The 19,227-nt window shown below is 44.4% G+C and overlaps 1 protein-coding gene across 4 annotated transcripts in view; it reads right to left on the bottom strand.

The window, feature by feature from the left end:
• cdkal1 (CDK5 regulatory subunit associated protein 1-like 1) overlaps positions 1–19,227 on the bottom strand; it is a 314,438-nt gene that overhangs the window by 132,676 nt on the left and 162,535 nt on the right. The window lies entirely within an intron of this gene.

The raw sequence follows: 19,227 nt of genomic DNA, 5'->3' as shown, positions 1-19,227 counted from the left end.
CGTGAGGAGTTGTGGGTAGTACAGTATTATGGTAAGGGGGGTGTATCAAAGTGATCCATAAACCTGTAGGCTACAAAATTTGAGGCAGAGCTACGTGTTTTTATGACCCGTATGTCCTCTATATGTTGCTGTAAGCCGATCGGTGATCATTTGTGACTCCCGTTATCTGTGACCTGACTGTACCAAACTGTCTGCTTTTGGTAGCACCAGCATATTTCAGCACAGCTCCATCTTTAGCACTTGAATGTTGTGTGGTAGCTAAATAAACCAGAGGCAGGGCACGGACTGATTTTAAACCCATCACCATCCGTAGCTAAGGGTGAACTGGGCTTTAATCTTCATTAGGTGCTTCTTCCTGGTCAGGTCGAAGGGTGGATCCTGGGAATGCATGAATCAGCCTGAACGGGCCACCAGGCCGCACTCATTCACATCTAGCATCATTATTTTAAGAGGAAGTAAAAAGGGAGGGAACACACTTGAACATGAAGAGAACCTGCAAAGCTTTAAGTAAAAGAACCCAAGCCCAAGATCAAACCAAGCATCCTGGAGGTGGCTGTAAAGTGGGACCACCAACAAGTGCATCTTCCACCAAATAAAAGACAAAAACTTTTTTTTTTTGTTGTTGTTTTTTTAAGTGTGAGTAGTTTACTCTGGGAAGACCATTATCGATTGGTGACGTGAAACAAAACAAACACTTCAGATTGTATTATTTTGAAGGTAACATTCAGCCATAGCCATGGGAGAGTATAAGAAACAGAACTTTCACAATTCTGATTCCTGAAACAAAACAGCTGGCAGAAGATTTCAACTGTGTGTGTGTGTGTGTGTGTGTGGGTGGTTACTTCAGGATAAATTATTAATAAAAGTCAAAACTGGAATTGTATTTAGAGAACACCTCCAGGTGTGTCTGTCAGAGACTTTTTCATTTTATCAGAGTAAATAATTCAAAGCCTTTAAAATAGCCAAGTTTACATGGTCATGAGTCTCCAGTACACGAGAACATGAAACGTATGGAAATATTAATGCCCTGTCACCGGAGTCTTCATGTCTAACAAGTAGAAACAACTAAACCTCCAGCTGGAGACTCTAACCCTTCGACGACCTTCTTAGGAGGAGGAAAAAAAAAACTGAACAGTTGTGAGGGATTCGAGTCGGACACGTCGTTTGGGAACGTGCGGCAACGTGGTGACACACGGCTCAAGCGCGACTAGACATGTGGCGCTGTCCATTTGCCTTCGTGAGTCACTGGCCAAGCTGTCCAAACACGAACGTGCGGCACGATGGATATCACGTACAGTTCAGCTCTGAGCTGGGAATCTGCTGCTGCTTCAAAAGTCATGGCGCAACACGAAGACGAGCAGGGAGGGCGAGGACAAGTAGCTCTTGTAACAGCCAGAGATAAACTAAACTAAACACAGTTTCCAGACATTGTCAGGACAAAGAAGCAACGGTACAAGAGAAATAAAGCACTTTATGAGCAATGTGTTGTTCTAGAAAAAAAAAGTGTAATTAGGAGTGTGACTTTTGAGAGCTATGAGGGAGGCCAAAAAAAGGAAAAAAAACAAGTATCAACATCAAAGAAAACATTAGCTGTGATAAGCATGATAACCTCGTCATATGGTAAACACAGGACCCCGGGTTCCTCTGAGCAGAACAGTGACAGTGGTATGTGGTGAGATAATCATCTCCACAACACAATGTTTAACGTCAACACAGCACCAGAGAAAAACAAGCCATCACAAACACTGAACCTCATGGCTACAGAACTTGGCAGAGTTCCTATCGACTCGCCCGACCCGCACCTGGGCTCGGGGGGAAAGGGGGAATCAAAAATAACTTTATTTAGAAGTGAAACTTTAGGAGTGACTTAACCTGGAGGACGAGAGCAAAGAGAATAATCCAAAAAAGCAAGCACCATCTCGATCTACAGCTCCTCAAACACCATCATCTTAATCTACTGCATGGTAAACTCCAGCACCTCAAGTTCCGGTACCTCGAACTTCGATTTGTTAAATACCAGCACTCTGAACCTTAGCGAGTTAAGCTCCAGCATGTTAAACTTCAGCACCTCAAACTCCAGCAGGATAAGCAACAGCTCCTCAAACTCCAGCAGGATAAGCAACAGCTCCTCAAACTCCAGCAGGATAAGCAACAGCTCCTCAAACTCCAGCAGGATAAGCAACAGCTCCTCAAACTCCAGCACCTCAAAGACATTTTGAGACACGTTAAACTCCAGTGTTTCAAACTGTAACATGTTAAAATCCACCACCTGGAACACTCCAGCCCCTTGGAAGCAACTGATACTGCAGGAGTAGAGAACAACCTAACGATCCAAAAGACAAGATCTCCCTTTAACACCAGCACCTCAAACTCTAACGTATCAAACAACAGCACCGTGAACTTTAGTAGGTTAAACTCCAGTGAGCTGAACTTAGTCACCTTAAAATGTGGCACAGTAAACTCCAGCACCTTAAACCATAGCATTTTAAACTATGACACATTTAACTCAAGCACCTCAAACTCCACCATCTTGAAATCCGGCACCATCAACTCCAACAAGTCAAACTTCACCACCATGAACTCCTACACCTTCAACTGAACCTAGTACAGTGTAATAAATGTGATCATTAAAAAGGCAAGGGCCACCTTCAACTCCAGCAAGCTCAACACCCACACCTCTAACCATGGCAGGTGAAATTCTGGTATGTTAAACTTTGGCTTGTTAAACGCCGGCACCTCGTACCTACGTAAGCACATCATCCTCCAGCCCCTGGAACCTTAGCAAGCGGTACTTCACTACCTCGATCAGCTCGAGCTCTGGCGTGTTAAACTAACGGTGGTGATAAAAGCAACTTTGCGTTGTGTGTACTTGACTCCACCCATTTACATAAATACATAAACACAGTTTCTAACTTTATATGTCCTTAGGACTAAATTTATTCTCCAAAGGAATAGAAAGACATCACGGATGACCTTGTCGAAGCGAAGTACCCCCTATACAGTCTACAGACGACGCTACTTGGCCTGTCTTGAAATAAGAGCTTTAAGTAAAAGGTTAAAGCTGACACACGTGTCATAAAAACATGCAGAAGTGTAATAAAGTTTTACCGCTTGCTGTGTGTTCACGCACGGATGCTTTTAAATGCGACCGCAAATTGTATAAGGAGCTCGTAAAAGCAATGTCACTTCGTCAATGTCACGGTGAGGAGGAGGAGTGAGAGAAACAGAGCGGAAATGTACAATTCTGTAAATTTAGGACCAATCACATAAAAGAAACTGTAAAATATATATATATAAAAAAACTGAATATATTCAAGACTCATGAGGCACAATTCACCTGAATCACACCAGTATTTATCTGAATCGAGATGCAAATCAATCCCGATTTTCTGAGATATCGCTCACCCAATTCATCCCTTTAACCCAATATGTGCATTAAATGATTCCTGACAAATGACTCGGCTGATTCACCCACATCCGCCCTATCCCTTTATTAACTTCTCCACGCAGAACAAATTAGACTCACACAAATCTAATGTGTTAGATTCACACTGATTTATTAGACCTGATTCACCTGAATCATCCTTAAAAGCAGAAAAACTAATGATGCTAACATAAATTTGTGATCAAATAAGATCTAATGTGAACTCATGTTTAAATCTGAACCCTGGACACAGATGATGTACAGTGGTGCACAAACTTTAAAGCATTTGCCGAGATGAAACACTCGGGTCTAGGGTTTAAACTTATTCTAACTGAGTTAAACATTATGAAATGTGCACTTGCAGTGTCTTTGGTCTTTACTGTGTGGTGTTAGGCATGCAGCGACATGACTGCGTGTGCGCGTGTGTATGTGTGTGTGTGTGTGTGTGTGAGAGAGAAAGAGAGAGAGAGGGAACAGCTTGCACCCTGCTACACGTTACTGCCCGTCCAAACAGCCTTTTATCGCGCAGAACTGAAAGAGAGCAGCACCTGATGAGCGAAGACTGCCCGGCCCTCCGGGACACGAGGTGCTGTTCGGACCTGCCTGAGCCACTGATCTGGTTACTGAGATCCCAGCTGCTCTGAGATATAACCTGAGCTCACAGGGGGCTTAAGGATCACCCACACACTTCAGCAGTCTCAGATGAAATGGACTGAATAGAGCTGAATAGAGGAAGTAGAATCCACAGGCTGGCTTTAGTTACACTAGATTCATCAGAAACACGACTCCTCATTTGATTCATCTGATTCAATAATAACACCTGGATTTAATCGGAGAAGGACTCAGTGGACTTTGCTGATTCATCCATAGAAAATGGATCTGATTCCTTAGACTGAGTTCAAAAACATTAATTACTTTGATTCATCAGAATCATGAAGTACAAAGTACATCAAATACAATGAATCTGTGAATCCCTCTGACCCTGATTCAATTGATTTCCATGAGAAGATTCATCTGATTCTGGCATAATCATGGTTCATCTAATTGGTTAGATTCACATTACTTATTGTTCAATATTCAGTTCAGTACTTCTTTACCACCGAGGCATTTCTGGAGCAGGTTCTGAGTCGGTGCCCAATTTCGAGGCAGTTCTGCGCTTTCAGACAGCCAAAGCACAAGACCTCAGACAGAAAAACCAGTTCCATGGCGGCATTGACACCTTGCTGGGCTAGATCAAAGAAACCCTATACAACCGGGCCTGTGCTTGGGGTTATCACAACTGACTGGTGGGAAGTGGTTGCTCAAATGGTTAATGCTGTGGGTTACTAATTGGAATGTTGGGGGTTTGAGCCCCAGCACTTTAATTTGTTTAATACCAGCACTCTGAACCTTAGCAACTCAAACACCAGCAGAATACGCAACAAAAACCCAAACACATTTTGAGGCACGTTAAACTCCAGCATGTTGCAACTGTTACACCCCTGAGCAAGGCCCTACCTAATGATGTGACTCCCTTGACCATGGACAAAAAGTCAGTTCTTAGGGGGTTCTCTATTGAACTGGTTCTGACTGACCTGGCGATAGCACCAGACATGAACTAGCACCTGGTTTACTTTTTTTAAAAAGGGACTAAAGATAATTAACACACCTGAATCAGAAAGTGATCCCTCGAGAATCTTAATAGTTTGCTCACCCACATGCTTTATTAAGTTTATTCAATTTGGCTTTAATACAAGAAAGTGATAAATCAAACTTGATTTATCCCGAAAGCAGTTAATTTCATTATGATGACGCTGGGTGACACTTTACCTAGTGGATTCCTGAGGCATGACTCAGCTGATTCATCCAAAGATGATGCTCAATCGAATTATCAGATTTAAATGGAATTCAGCTGAATCGCACTTGTTGTTCAGTTGTATCAGGACGATTTGGTCGATTTCTCAGACATGATTTATCTGATTCAGCCATCAATGGCTTATTCAACTGATCTGATTCAGTAGTGTGAGTTACCTGGGATACGATTCTTCGGATTTACATTGCGTACACAAAATCGGAATCGTTCGATTCACCCGATTTATCCCAAGCGGTTCTCCATCCGACATACCACTAACGACGCATCCGATTCATTCACAGATCAACTGAGTTAAGAAAGACTTGTTCATCCGACTCCTAACAAATGATTCACTTGACTAACATAACACATAAAACCCCCACACCCCCGGTGGTTAACGTGAGCACCAGCCCACAATGACGCACGACTCCAAAAACTCCAAGTAAACATCCAGCGCGATCCCTCACGGTATCTGTTGGTGGAGATGAACGGATAAAGCCAGCAGGGTGTGCAGCGGGTCCTGATGGTCGCGTGTCTGATGGTTGTCGAGAGCTTCTAATTACATGACGCAAGAGATACTCTGACTATCTCAGGGTTGGAAGCACAACCGTGGATTCTGCAGTGAAGACTGTAAAATGATCAAATCCAGGTCAGCATGCAGAGGTTCTAAGGCCCAAATCAACCGGACCTGAGCTGAACCTGAAACAGGACCCGTACACTGGACGGCTGATAGAGCTGGAAAGGGCTCTGCAAATACAGCCAGTCGAAAAACAAAGAAAGAAATTAAACAAAAGAAAACAATTAGGTCCAAGACCAAGTTTAAAGCATTGCATTTCTGATGTGTGGATGATGTGTTTTCTTTTTTAATTCATCAATAATTACAATCCAAAAGTAGATGATGCAACATAAACAAAAAAAAACTTAATTTTTTTTTGCTCTTTTTTCCCCCTCTTAGGTCATTGTAATGTCTTTAAACAAAGAACTGTACGTATAAAATGTTGTAATATTTAAAATTAACATTTTTTTAAATAAATAAAAATCTTAGAAAAAAATCAAATTTTTGTATACACAAAATTTAATGAATTTTTATTTTATTTTCATCAAGAGAAAGTGAGAGGAAAAGTAAAGGAGGTATAACAAGGGTAACAAAAAATCACTTATTACTTGCTGAAAAAAATGCTGAAATTATGGATATTGTGGCACCTTTTGTATTATTTCTTTCTTCCTTTCTTTTTTTATTTAATCAAGCATTAAAAGTAAATTTAAAGAAAATTATGATTTTTTTTTTTATTAAATTCAATTTAGTTTAAATGTTTCATTAATTTTTTTGTTCCCTCATTTTGGATTTAGGGTTAGCATTTTTCTATTTGAAATTTTTGAAACAGATGTATACCCCACACACACACACACACGCACGCACGCACGCACGCACGCACGCGCGCGCGCGCGCGCGTGTGTGTGTAAATATACATAAATCACAATTTTGTTTGTTTTTTCCCCCAGTACTACCATGTGACTGCCAGATCGGAAGCGATCCTCAATATTGTAAAAACGTTTTTAAAAATGATTTTGACGATCCTCCTCGTGTCGTCTGGCCGCTAATACCTGATGCGACTGCTGGGGCCTTGACAAGAAAGAAAAAGAAAAAACACATGACTTCCCCTAAAAAAAGGGGCCTCATTAGCAGTAAACTCAAAAGTCTATTTTCTCCCCTCACTTAAATCCTCAAACTGCAGCCTTTTTTTTTTCTGTGTGCGTGTGTGTGTGTGTGCGCGTGTGTGTGTGTGTGTGAGTGAGTGTGTTGACGTGCTCTAAAAGCTTCTCATTCAGATGATTGTTATTAATTCTAAACAGCGTTTTTATTGAAAAATGTCAGAAAGCCCACACAATGCCCACTGCCTAATTAAATCGCTATTCCGCTCTCTCACTCTCTCTCTCTTTCTTAGAAAAAAAATCACTTTTTTTTTTTCAATGCAGTAAAACATGGGAAGCTGGCAATTAAATAAAAGGTTCAAGGCCAGGTTCATTACATTAAGAAGCGAAGAGAAGAAAGTGTGTGTGTGTGAGCAGAGAGAGCGGTGGAGTCGCAGTTGTTAGGAAAAAATTCCCGGATGAAAAGTGCTCGGCTTGGCCTTTGTCACGGCACATCTTCGCATTTAAGCTTCTGAAAATCCATTTGATAAAAGATTTAAAGAAGGACGCTAAGGATCGTGAGCCGCGCATGGTGTTTAGCACACCGCTGGAAAACCAGAGGCTCGGACGTGAAAAAACAAATGCGCGGGAAAACGGACGGAAAGTGCTGCAGCGTTCTTCACAGCAGGAGGCGGGATTCAGTCCTGCGCACGGTACAAATTAATCGTGCCTAAGGTGAAAACACCCGCAATCTGTTTCTAGACATTTGATTGGCTGCAGTGAGAGACAAGACTAACCAAGCAGGAACTAGCTTAGCGAATTAAAGGGATTTTCAAAAAGATTAAGTCGAGTTTAAAACGGAAAACAAAATCTTAAGTTCCTTTCACCTTTTTCTCTAACTGTTCTTAAAGCGTTTCATTTGCTGAGACCATAACGATTAAAATAACAAATCTGATTGTTTTTGCAATTGAGTTATAGAAGGCAATTCCTCATCATCCACAAAACAAACAAACAAACAAACAAACAAACAAACAAACGTACACAGCGACTGGCAGCAGTTCGTTTTAACCTCCGATCACAGAAGTCAGTGTTAATTGTGAGCCGATGCCTCAGCTCTAATCCCAATGCTGTGGGATGAAGGGCTACGAGCAGGACCTCTGCGTCAGACCGTGATGACTGATGTCCAACCCGCACCTCTGCCGATTACTGACTTCTGATTTCCCTCAACATCTGGCCCAGAAAATAAACACGCCCCCGATTTAGCTTTCCGCAGCGAGGCGTTCCTTCTCCTCCCCCTCCTCCCTCTAAACCGGGGCTAGCGGCAGCTTATTTATTTCTTTAATTATTCATTTAAAGGCGGTAAAACGGCGACCTTGTGAAGGCCTTTGACCACCTGTGGAGCTACAGATGAGATGCAGATGTGCGCCACCTGCACAGATTTTACGCCGCACATCACTCCTCCGCATCCCTGCGCTCCTTCAGGACTGAATCAGGCGGATGCTAACATCATCTTCGTGTGTTAGACGGAACACGATCACAAAGCGCTGCTTTCTTACAGGAAGAAGTGGTGCGGAGAAGCGTCCTTGTTAGGACACTGCCAGCTCTCAGAGAGAGAGAGAGAGAGAGAGAGAGAGAGAGAGAGGGAAAGAGCTGCAGGTTGTTAAACATCAAGAGGAGAAATAAAAGTAAGGGATGAAGTGAAGAAAATAAGGACTCGGGTAAGACTGGTGAATTTGTAGTGATTCTGATCACATCTCGCACGGCGCCTGCTCAGCCTTGACAGGTGCATGCTGGGTATTTTGTGTAAACACTCGGAGCTGTGTATGGGGTTGATGCAGACCTCAGGTATGACGTCCTCTCCCCTCTCCACACTCACGTCCTCAGTGTTTACTGTAAACACACCGCAGGAACTCGCTGCCTTCACTCAGAACCGTTTCCCCGTGAAGCGCCGACCCGGCACCGCGCAGTTAGCGACACGCTCCAGAGACTGCAGCGCCGACACACACACCGCGAGCCTGCTGTAAACATACTAAAGTTACAGACTCTCACACACACAGGCTGACTAAGTACTAAATGGACGCACGCGGTTCTTTCGCATGTAAACAAACAAAGAAAGTTACCTGATTAGCTAATCATCAGGAAGGAGGCGGAGGGCGAGGGAGAACAGACCACGCCCACCACTGATATGATGAGTGGTTTCACGAGCAATGTGGCACTTCTATGTTTACTTTTATTTAGTGTTTTACTTTTATTCATTTATGAAGCTAATACCAATTTATTTATTACACTTTTGTTTTAAATTATTTTACATTGTATTTCCTTAGAAAACAGTTTAAATGAAAACTTTATATAAATTTACCCACCAACACTTTGTTGTGGTTTTATCTTTGTGAAAAGTTCAACTATAAATAAAGGTTATGTTGTATGCAAATGTTTTGGCACCCTAGCCAAATTATATTTCAAGTTTTTGTTTAATTTGTTAAACGATTAGCGTCTTCACCTGCGATTACTTCAACAGAAATGGTGGAATAAAATCTAACTGGTTTTACATATACAACCTCTCACTATTTGTGCTTAAAGACGAAGATTACGAAGGATCTATAGCACCTCTAGTGTGTGTACGTAGGTAATGCAGCTATTTTGTGTTGCTAACCTAATTATACAACAACCTGTTTATACACTAATAGACAAGCCACACCCACAAGTAACAGAGGCTGTATATTACTATGCACAAGCCACACCCACTAGTATGGTAGGTGTGGTAGTAACAGGAGGTGTGTATAGCTACAGACAAGCCACGCCCACTAATAACAAGACCTGTGTAGAGCTAGACCTCATGTTTCAAAACACGTCTTTGAGACAAAATGAGCAACATGAAGTAACAAACAACCAAACAAGTATCATGTAATTTTACTAGAACTTGTTTAACAAACCTTTAGAGAAGATATCCAGAATAAACCACAACTCCCAACCACTCACCCCCACCGCCACCCCCACTGCCACCCCTCCCCCCCCCTCCCCCCCCTTCTACCACCCGGTGTGTATACTGGCTGTCGAGGTTATCAGTGACTGGCCCCGCCCCTCTGGCTGTTCCTGAAAGCCTATGCTGAAAGCAACATGTGCTCGGTACTCCCGGGGCTCTGCCTTTCAACGGACGATTGTGTGGAGAACAGACGCCTTGCAAAGGTCAGGAAGAAAGAGCGAGGCAGCAGCATGCTGTTCTATAACGAGCGTCTAGAACCCGATAGCTTTCTGTTTGTCTCGCTTAGACAGAGATCTGTAACTTGAGACACTGGATACGGCAGCAGGTGGTTTGCTGCCGTTAGGTTTGGGGACCATCGGCGAAAATAAAGGTGTCTCTAGGACAGAGAGCGGATAGAACTTGATGGGATTGTAACATCATCTCCAGAAGAAGTTTGGATATGTTTGCAAAAAAAAAAAAAAAAAAAAAAGGTGTTTGATCAGGAGCCATTAAATGTTACAAAAATTATAGGAAAGGTGTAAATTGGTTGCGCTTATGCTAAATACAAGAACTTAAAAAATAATAATAATAAATTCAGAGCTGATGATGTTCCATATGGAAATGAAATCCTCCTTTAGTGCTGTGATTGTTCTGGACCAGTTCTGACAAACTACTGACTTCAGATCTAGCCAAAGAAAAAAATCGAGTGGTGTTTGGTCTTGTTCTGTTTCATCTCCTGGTGGTAAAGTAAAATAAAAATATCGCACTTCATAGACGGAATCATGCCTACAGACCTCTACGTCCCGTGATTGTGATAGGTTCATTGTTTCGATTGTTTGTTCCTTACGCTGGTATTGGAGTTAGCCCGTCTGTGTCCTCACTCCACCACGATCTGAGGAACATCCTCAGTCTTTAAAACTTTTCATTATTTCGAAGTCTTCGTTTCCAGGAAAGAAGACGTTGCACTTGCTTACTCACTTCTTTTAATTAGCGTGGAATCTGATGCATGATGTTTGTTGTGACCAGATATCAGACGGAGTTAAACTCTTAGCAACCCAGAGGTGCCAGTGGTCGCTTCTTGAGCAACAAGCTTGACCTTCAACTGCTCAGTTGTGACCTCATCGGTAGATTGTAATGTGGCCCACATGGGACATTTGAGTGGTGGGGGTTGCGGGGGGTTCAGGTCAAGTTCAAATCAAGTTGTTTACATGCACACAACAAAATCTGATTTGTGTCAACAAAAGAAAAAAAAAAACTTGACTTGAAACACAAACATAAGTACTACGATGTTTTTTGTTTTTTTTTCCCGCCAATGCTTCTGAAGTCTGTCATTTAACAAAAATGTATTTTCCACATCGAAACGGCATCTGATGTGGCGCAGAAACCTACAGTTTACTCACTGGGGCCTAGAATCCAAGCGTAAGCACTTCAGTCGTCGTTTACCAAAATAATTCATTTCCAAAACACTTGTGTGAGTGAAGAGCTCAGAGAACAAAGTGTTCAGTTCCAGAACACCGTCTCCTCGAGTCCTGAGCATTAAGCTGAAAGTAAACAGATGAGTGATAACGAGCCCACGCTGGAGACGAGCGTGCACGCTGCTAGTCCAAACACCTTGTCGCAACCGAGTACACGGGGCATGCACGTTTAAAGAGCAAACAAGGGGGTGGGGGGGGGGTATGGCGGGTAGAAAAGCATGGGCCTGAGCAAATAGAGAGGCATCTGGAGTCGGGGGAAAGGTCAAGACCCGATTGCTCCATTCACCATTTAACGACGTCCAGGAGACAAAGATCATTATATCATCTGTCGTTCTATTTAATTACCACATAGTCAATAGCACTGTATCTGTCACTTATAACATGGTTTACAGAAGAGAAGTGATATGTGCACTTCAGGTCTCTCCTGATAGGCAGCTACGGGCACCCAGGGTGGAAAGAAATCAGAAAGTGCATCTCCAGAAGCTCTGAGAAGAACCCTTGAAGAGTCCAGTATACTTCTAATGTCACAGTAAAGAATTAAAGGGTCCCTGTACACCCCGGCTCCTGTTTAGAAAGTCACAAAGATTAAAAAAACCAAACATAATTCTATAATTGTTTAAAGAGCCGCTAAAGAACCCTTGAGGACTCCTTTTGTTTTAGCGTGTGTGTGTGTTACCTGGGTAACGCTGCAGTACAAACTCTACAGACATTTGTGTAGAACCCAAGTTCGGAGCGTTTCCTTATAGGAGAAGGTTTTAAAGTAGTCGCACATTGTGACACCATAAACATTCAAAGAAACAGTTTTTGGTTTTGGTGGCTACAAATCTTCAAAAGATTAATTGGTTCCTGCTTTTCTTTTCAGGGAACAGTTATATTTGAACTATCCAGTGTGCATTAAAGAGAGCACTGGAGAACCCCGTTTGTTTAAATAGGATGTGTGTTACCTGGGCAGGTGTGCAAAACAAACCACAAATTAGTTCACAGTTTCCCGTTTAATATCTATAACCTGTCAGACGGTCCTTTAAAAAAAGCATTCCTAAAAAGAACATGATAAATAGTTGAGGGTTTTCTGAGTCTTACAAAAATGTTTTAGTGTGAACGATGTGATATTAGATAATTAAATATTTAGCCTTAAACTATTTTGTTGACTCTTTATAAACCCTGAGAGAAAGAGGCAAGGTTGTTTTCTTTAATGTTCTAAGAGTGTCCCAAGTAGGCAATCAAACAGACGGCAGGTTTCGGGGGAACATCAGCGCCCGTGACACCTGACCACCGTTTATATGGAACTGTTACTGTAGCTCGGTGTCTGTCATTAGCGACATTAATAACGCCTAAGGAAAAGAAGCTGTAGGAACGGGTTGGGATCCTAGTGATGGCAAGTGTGTGTGCGCAGGTAGGCATTAACCTTGTTTCTCTCGCATGTTATCAGTTAAAAGCACCATCAATAACGCCAAGGGTTTCCGAGTAACACACGAGCCAGGTTGAAGAGAGTCTGGAGAGTCGTCTCTCACACGCACACACACACACACACACACACACACACACCATCACCTGCCTGCACTATGCACTCGCGCTGATATTAAAACCTTCAGTGGCACCCATATGCTTCCAAATCCACAAAAAACACACACAAACAAAAGCTGCCTCTCCCAGTCGCCTTTAACAGCCCCCGGGTGATTCCTGTTGCCATGCAGTCGGTATTTAAACACGGCTTTTGTCTCTGTGCCAAAAAAGCACTGTAAACAGCTCACGGACAGAGAGAGAAAGAGAGGGAGAGAGAGAGAGAGAGAGAGAGGGAGAGAAAGGGGGGGGAGTGAGGTTCTGCTATTGTTTGTTTAACTTTGCCTTTTAATTGATGCGATTGTGAGAAGGATTTGTTTAACTTTTATAGAGAGACGGTTTGAGCGAACAGGTGAAACGACGCCCCCAAGGCTCCTGAGGCCATGAGGGAGAGACGTGTCTTTGAGCCAACATTCATGCGTAGGGCAGATGAGGGCGGAGAAGCAGGGCAGGTGCTGTCAGAGCTTCGGAGAGTAAATATACGGTCAGGGCAGCAGGTGGTAGACGCCCGGCCTTGCTGCTCGATAAGACTAGAACATACGAGGTGTTTGATCAGGAGCCATTAATGTTAAATATACAGTACACACACACACACCAGGGACGCCTCAGAGGATGGAAACGGCTCCTTCGTGCATCCCTTACTATCAGATAAAAGAAAAAAAAACAAGATATAACATGTTAATTAATTAAATGCTAATTTATCCTAAACACCATGCAGGGGGCAAGGCCTTGCCTGGGTGAAACACCTGAACTACAGAACGGGGAGCCGTGCTCGACAGGTGTCAGGCATCATAACAATAAAACAACTTTAGGAGATGAAGAGGAAAAAACCTGAATTAAGAAATAAGGAAACATGTCTCCAGGCGGGTTTCCAAAAAGGAAGGGTGCTGTGAATTATTGATTTAACGAAGCTCAGAGGCTCAGCGTGTCTGGACGCTTTTTCTTTTATTTATTTTTTCTTAATCCTTCCCAGGACCCCTGCTGTAGCACTAATGGGGTAGCCCCAGAACAAGCAGAAATCATCTTTCACACCCCGCCCATGTTCAATTTGCAGCGTAGCGGGATTTAATCATGAGGTTGTTTTTTAAAAAAAAAATTTGTGTGTGTTTATTGTAGTGCAGGATCGGCTTCGAGATACGAGCCTGAACAGATGGAACCTCTTAATCGTGATCTCAAGTTTTGGAAGCTGCGAATAGAAACCAATCCGACGTCAAGCTGATCGGGACGGCACGGAGTTAAATCTGAGCAAGCGGTTGAGGCATTAGGTACCGAGCCAGGCCGGGGAAGGAAAAGAGAAACGGGAGGTTATCGAGCGCTGCTTCAGAGGGAGATACGAGACATTACGAATGACTGTGAAGGACCCAGTGCAGGGTTTGTCAACCGGGACTTGATTCTCTGATCCATCGAGGTCAGAAGGTGGAAAGTATTTTAACAACAATGCGAAATGAAACTAGTACTGGGGGTGCTGAACATGAGGAGAACCCAGGATTCAATAACTTGAGATTTTCAGCATGTTGTCACAAAGGTTGTAGGAGAATATACAGGTCAATTGAAACTAAAGACTGGGGGGGAGAAAGTAGTACTGGGCAACACCACAAATTCCAATCTAGCTGAGGTTATGGCTGAAACCCAGACTTGCAAAATATTACAGTATAATAAAATGTGTCCAAAGGAAGTAATCTTTGATGACGACCCCTGCAATACCTCTGTCAAGTCTCAACAGCGTCTCCATAGATCCTAAACAATTAGAAGAACATGACAGAGACCGAGGTAACCCTTGATGGTGGGTGTGTTTTTGTGGTTCTTGGCCCTGGGCGTCAGCTGACCTCGCGTGTGCTCCTGCGCCTTCGCTCCTTAACAAATTCCGAGTGGTCTGAAGATGTTCGGAATCAATGTGAGGTCCTGATGAGCAGAACGTGAAGAGGCCAGCTCCCTCATTAGCATAACTTCAGGCTGAGTCTGAGTGCAGCGATGACGCTAATTACCGCTCCTGGCTAATCTGGACTAAAGCTAGCCAGATGGACAGACAGACATCAACACCCTTCAGCTTGCATGCTGAGAGCTAGCCGCACTCCCTGATCTGGAGGCCGCTCACATTTACCCAACATGCCCGAGTGTGTAATTCGGGTTCGGAGGCGATTGGGTCTGTTCCAGGAATTCAATTACAGCCGTTATCAATTAACGTCAATTTAATCAGACAGCTTCATGAATAATAAGCGTGTTATTGCCGGCGTGTGGATGGAAACCCTGGAAAAGGCTTTATGGAATCCAGCGCGGTCGGTATTTGCTCAACTAGCGCACCACTGATCGCCAGGATTACGCTCGACAGTGGCGAGAAAGCGAACGCTTCCGTGTGTGCAACTTTAATTATCCCGGAGACACTACAGCTGCTCGGCTTCATCCCGCATGCAGAGACACGCGCTAGCATAAAGGCAGCTCGCTCAACTTATATGGCGCTAGATTAACATCAGCACAGAGAGGTCCGGCGAGTAAGAGAGACACTATAGGAACACGTAAAGCGGTAAATGTAGGGTTTCATTTTTATTCCTTCAGCTTCTAACAAAATAAAAATATATATTTATTTGATTAAAGAAATCACAATCTGATTTTTTTACGTCATACATTAATGAAACATTTGGGTCAATTCGATTCCTCTGGTCTTTCTCTATTTTATTTTTTTGAATAAAAAAGTATAATTTGTTTTTTCATCTTTCAATCTTTGGTAGATCTAATATACATTTAGTTAATGGAAAATAAAAATTCAATAACCTTTGATTATTTTTTCAACCAGGTGTGTTTTACTGTATTTCTCCTTTACGCTCACAAGTACCTTATTGTTCACCTTGTAGGTGTTCATCTTTATCACATTATAAAACAATCATCTTACAGCTCCTGCTAATGACCGGTAGTCAGGCGGTACTCTCCAGCACAAGCGCTAGGTGCTAATTACCGCTAGTTATTAAAAAAACATGGGAGGAAAAAATAAAGACTTTCCTCCGGAGACTCAAAATCTCATTAACAACTTTCCAGAGGAGGAAGAATTCCGTGTCCGAGGTCACAGTCTGACTCCAAAATTGGAATTTTTTTCCAACTAATTTACAATACTATAGTAGACGAATGTCGTTATGCTAATTAGCATCGTGGGAGTGTGAGACAGGAATCGATCCCTGATTATTTTTCCAAGCCAGGGATGGTTATTTTCCAACCATCCCTGATGGTTTTTCCAAGATGGCGCCGGTGAGGTCGGCTGCCGTCACGACTGCTCCGACCACCTTTTCTTTGTTTTTGTTCTTTAAGTTAGTTTACAGCGTTTTAAAACCGGCAAAATTACCACCATGGGGTACATTAGTTATGATAGAGACACTCTTGTTTCTATTGGTATACAATGTACTCACAATTCGACGTTTTTAACTCCGGATCCGAGCTGGCCGAGTGAGATCCTGAGGGACAACAAAGGACGCGACGCGAAGCGGCGGCCCCGAGGGAAACGAGCCGGCGTCAGGAACAGGCTGAGAGCACGTGCACACCGCACACCTCTGCCTAGCATCCTGCTCGCCAACGTCCAGTCACTGGAAAACAAGCTCGATGACCTCAGGGCCAGGATAAAGTTCCAGAGAGACATTCGGGACTGCAATCTCCTCTGCTTCACCGAGACATGGCTGAACCCAGCGGTGCCGGACCACGCCATCCAGCCGGCCGAGTTCTTCTCGGTTCACCGCATGGACAGGACGCGAGACTCGGGGAAGTCAAGGGGAGGCGGCGTGTGTTTAATGGTGAACAGCAGCTGGTGCAACAGCGCGAGCGTTGTTCCTCTCACACGCTCCTGCACACCAAACCTGGAACTACTGTCCATCATGTGTCGTCCTTTTTACCTTCCTCGGGAGTTTACATCGGTCATAATCAGCGTCGTTTATATTCCACCACAAGCGGACACGGACACTGCCTTATGCGAGCTGCATGAGGCACTCACACAGCACCAGACACAACACCGGGACGCTGCGCTTATTGTGGCGGGGGACTTTAATAGTGCCAACCTCAAACGCGCAGCGCCGAACCTTTATCAGCACATCACCTGCCCCACCAGGGGCGAAAGGACACTGGATCATTGCTACACCACAGTCAAGGACGGTTACAAGGCACAATCTTGTCCACCGTTTGGTAAATCCGACCATGCCGCCATCTTCCTCATGCCAAAATACAAACAAAGGCTGAAACAGGAAGTTCCGGTTCAGAGGGAGGTCGCGCGCTGGACGGACCAATCGGTGGCCGCGTTACAGGACGCACTCGATGACGCAGACTGGGACATGTTTAGAAACAGCTCCGATGGTGACGTCAGCGTGTTTACGGAAGCGGTTGTGGGATTCATCGGGAAATTAGCGGACGATACTGTAGAAAAAAAGACTATTAAAACGTTTCCCAACCAGAAGCCGTGGGTGGATAAAACCATCCGCGACGCTCTGAGATCTCGCACCGCTGCCTACAACACGGGACTCGCGTCGGGGGACATGGAACCGTACAAGGCTGCGTCATACAGCGTCCGGAAGGCGGTGAAAGAGGCGAAGCAGCGCTACGGGAGGAAACTAGAGTCACAGCTCCAACAGAGTGACTCTAGGAGCCTGTGGCAGGGATTAAGGACAATAACGGATTATAAAGCACCAACATCCGGTATGATAAACGCAGACGTGTCTCTGGCAGACGAGCTGAACACTTTCTATGCTCGCTTCGAGGCTGCAGCTAAAGACGCTAGCGATGCTAATGCTAGCGGCGCTAACGGCTGCAGACAGGAAGTCACTGCCAGCACCGGAAGCGCATTCATCATCACCGAGCATGACGTGAGGAGAGCCTTCAAGAGAGTGAACACCAGGAAAGCAGCAGGACCAGACGGCATCTCAGGCCGTATTCTCAAAGCCTGCGCAGACCAGCTAGCACCTGTGTTCACTGAGATATTTAACATCTCTTTATCTCAGTCGGTGATCCCCACATGCTTCAAAGAGTCCATTATTGTTCCTGTCCCAAAGAAACCTCATCCTGCTACCCTCAATGATTATCGCCCTGTAGCCCTCACTTCAGTAGTGATGAAGTGCTTTGAACGCCTGGTCAGAGACTTCATCATCTCTTCACTACCAGACACACTCGACCCACTACAGTTTGCTTATCGTCCAAACCGTTCCACGGACGATGCAATCTCTCATCTCCTCCATACATCTCTCACTCACCTGGACACTCGGAGGGGGAATTATGTGAAAATGCTCTTCATCGACTACAGTTCTGCATTTAATACCATAATTCCCTCCACACTTACCACCAAGCTGGAGCACCTGGGACTCAGCTCATCTATATGTCAGTGGATCTCCAACTTCCTAACTGGCAGACCACAGGCAGTAAGGATGGGCGGACATGTCTCAGCCTCCCTCACTCTCAGCACTGGAGCCCCCCAGGGTTGTGTTCTAAGCCCCCTGCTGTACTCTCTGTACACCCACGACTGCGTGGCCACTACCAGCTCCACCACCATCATCAAGTTTGCTGACGACACTGTTGTGGTGGGCCTGATCACGAACAACGATGAGACGGCCTACCTGGAGGAGGTTGGAAATCTGGAGAACTGGTGCCAGAGAAACAATCTCCTCCTGAACGTCAGTAAGACAAAGGAGCTGATAGTGGACTTTAGTACAAAGCAGGTGAGGAACTACCAGACCCCCGTCATCAACAGGAGCCCAGTGGAGAGAGTGGACAGCTTCAGATACCTCGGTGTTCACATCACGCAGGACCTGGCACGGTCCTGTCACATCAACACCGTGGTAAAAAAGGCCCGGCAGCGTCTCTACCACCTCAGACGCTTGAGAGACTTTAGACTGCCCTCCAAGGTGCTCAGGAACTTCTACTCCTGCACCATCGAGAGCATCCTGACGGGAAATATCACGACCTGGTTCGGGAACAGCACCATGCAGGACAGACGAGCTCTACAGAGGGTGGTGCGATCCGCTGAGCGCATCATCCGCATCGAGCTTCCTGACCTGCAATCGATTTACAGCAAGCGGTGCTTGACCAAGGCCAGGAAGATCGTGAAGGACCTCAGCCACCCCAATAACGGACTGTTTACTCTGTTGCGGTCTGGGAAGCGATTCCGCTCCTTGAAGGCCAACACAGAGAGACTGAGGAGGAGCTTCTTCCCGCAGGCGATAAGGTCTCTCAACCACAACCACACCACTATGCAGAACTACACAATATTTTCATAATTGGTCAAATCTATCAATCTTCTTACATCCATGAACACTATGGACAATTACACGCTCACCTTCCTTCATATATACACTACATGTCGTACGTTACACTATGGACAATT

Source organism: Clarias gariepinus, chromosome 4 (genome assembly GCF_024256425.1).
Source record: "Clarias gariepinus isolate MV-2021 ecotype Netherlands chromosome 4, CGAR_prim_01v2, whole genome shotgun sequence".
NCBI classification, from domain to species: domain Eukaryota; kingdom Metazoa; phylum Chordata; class Actinopteri; order Siluriformes; family Clariidae; genus Clarias; species Clarias gariepinus.
This window is presented reverse-complemented; position numbering and strand designations above follow the sequence as displayed.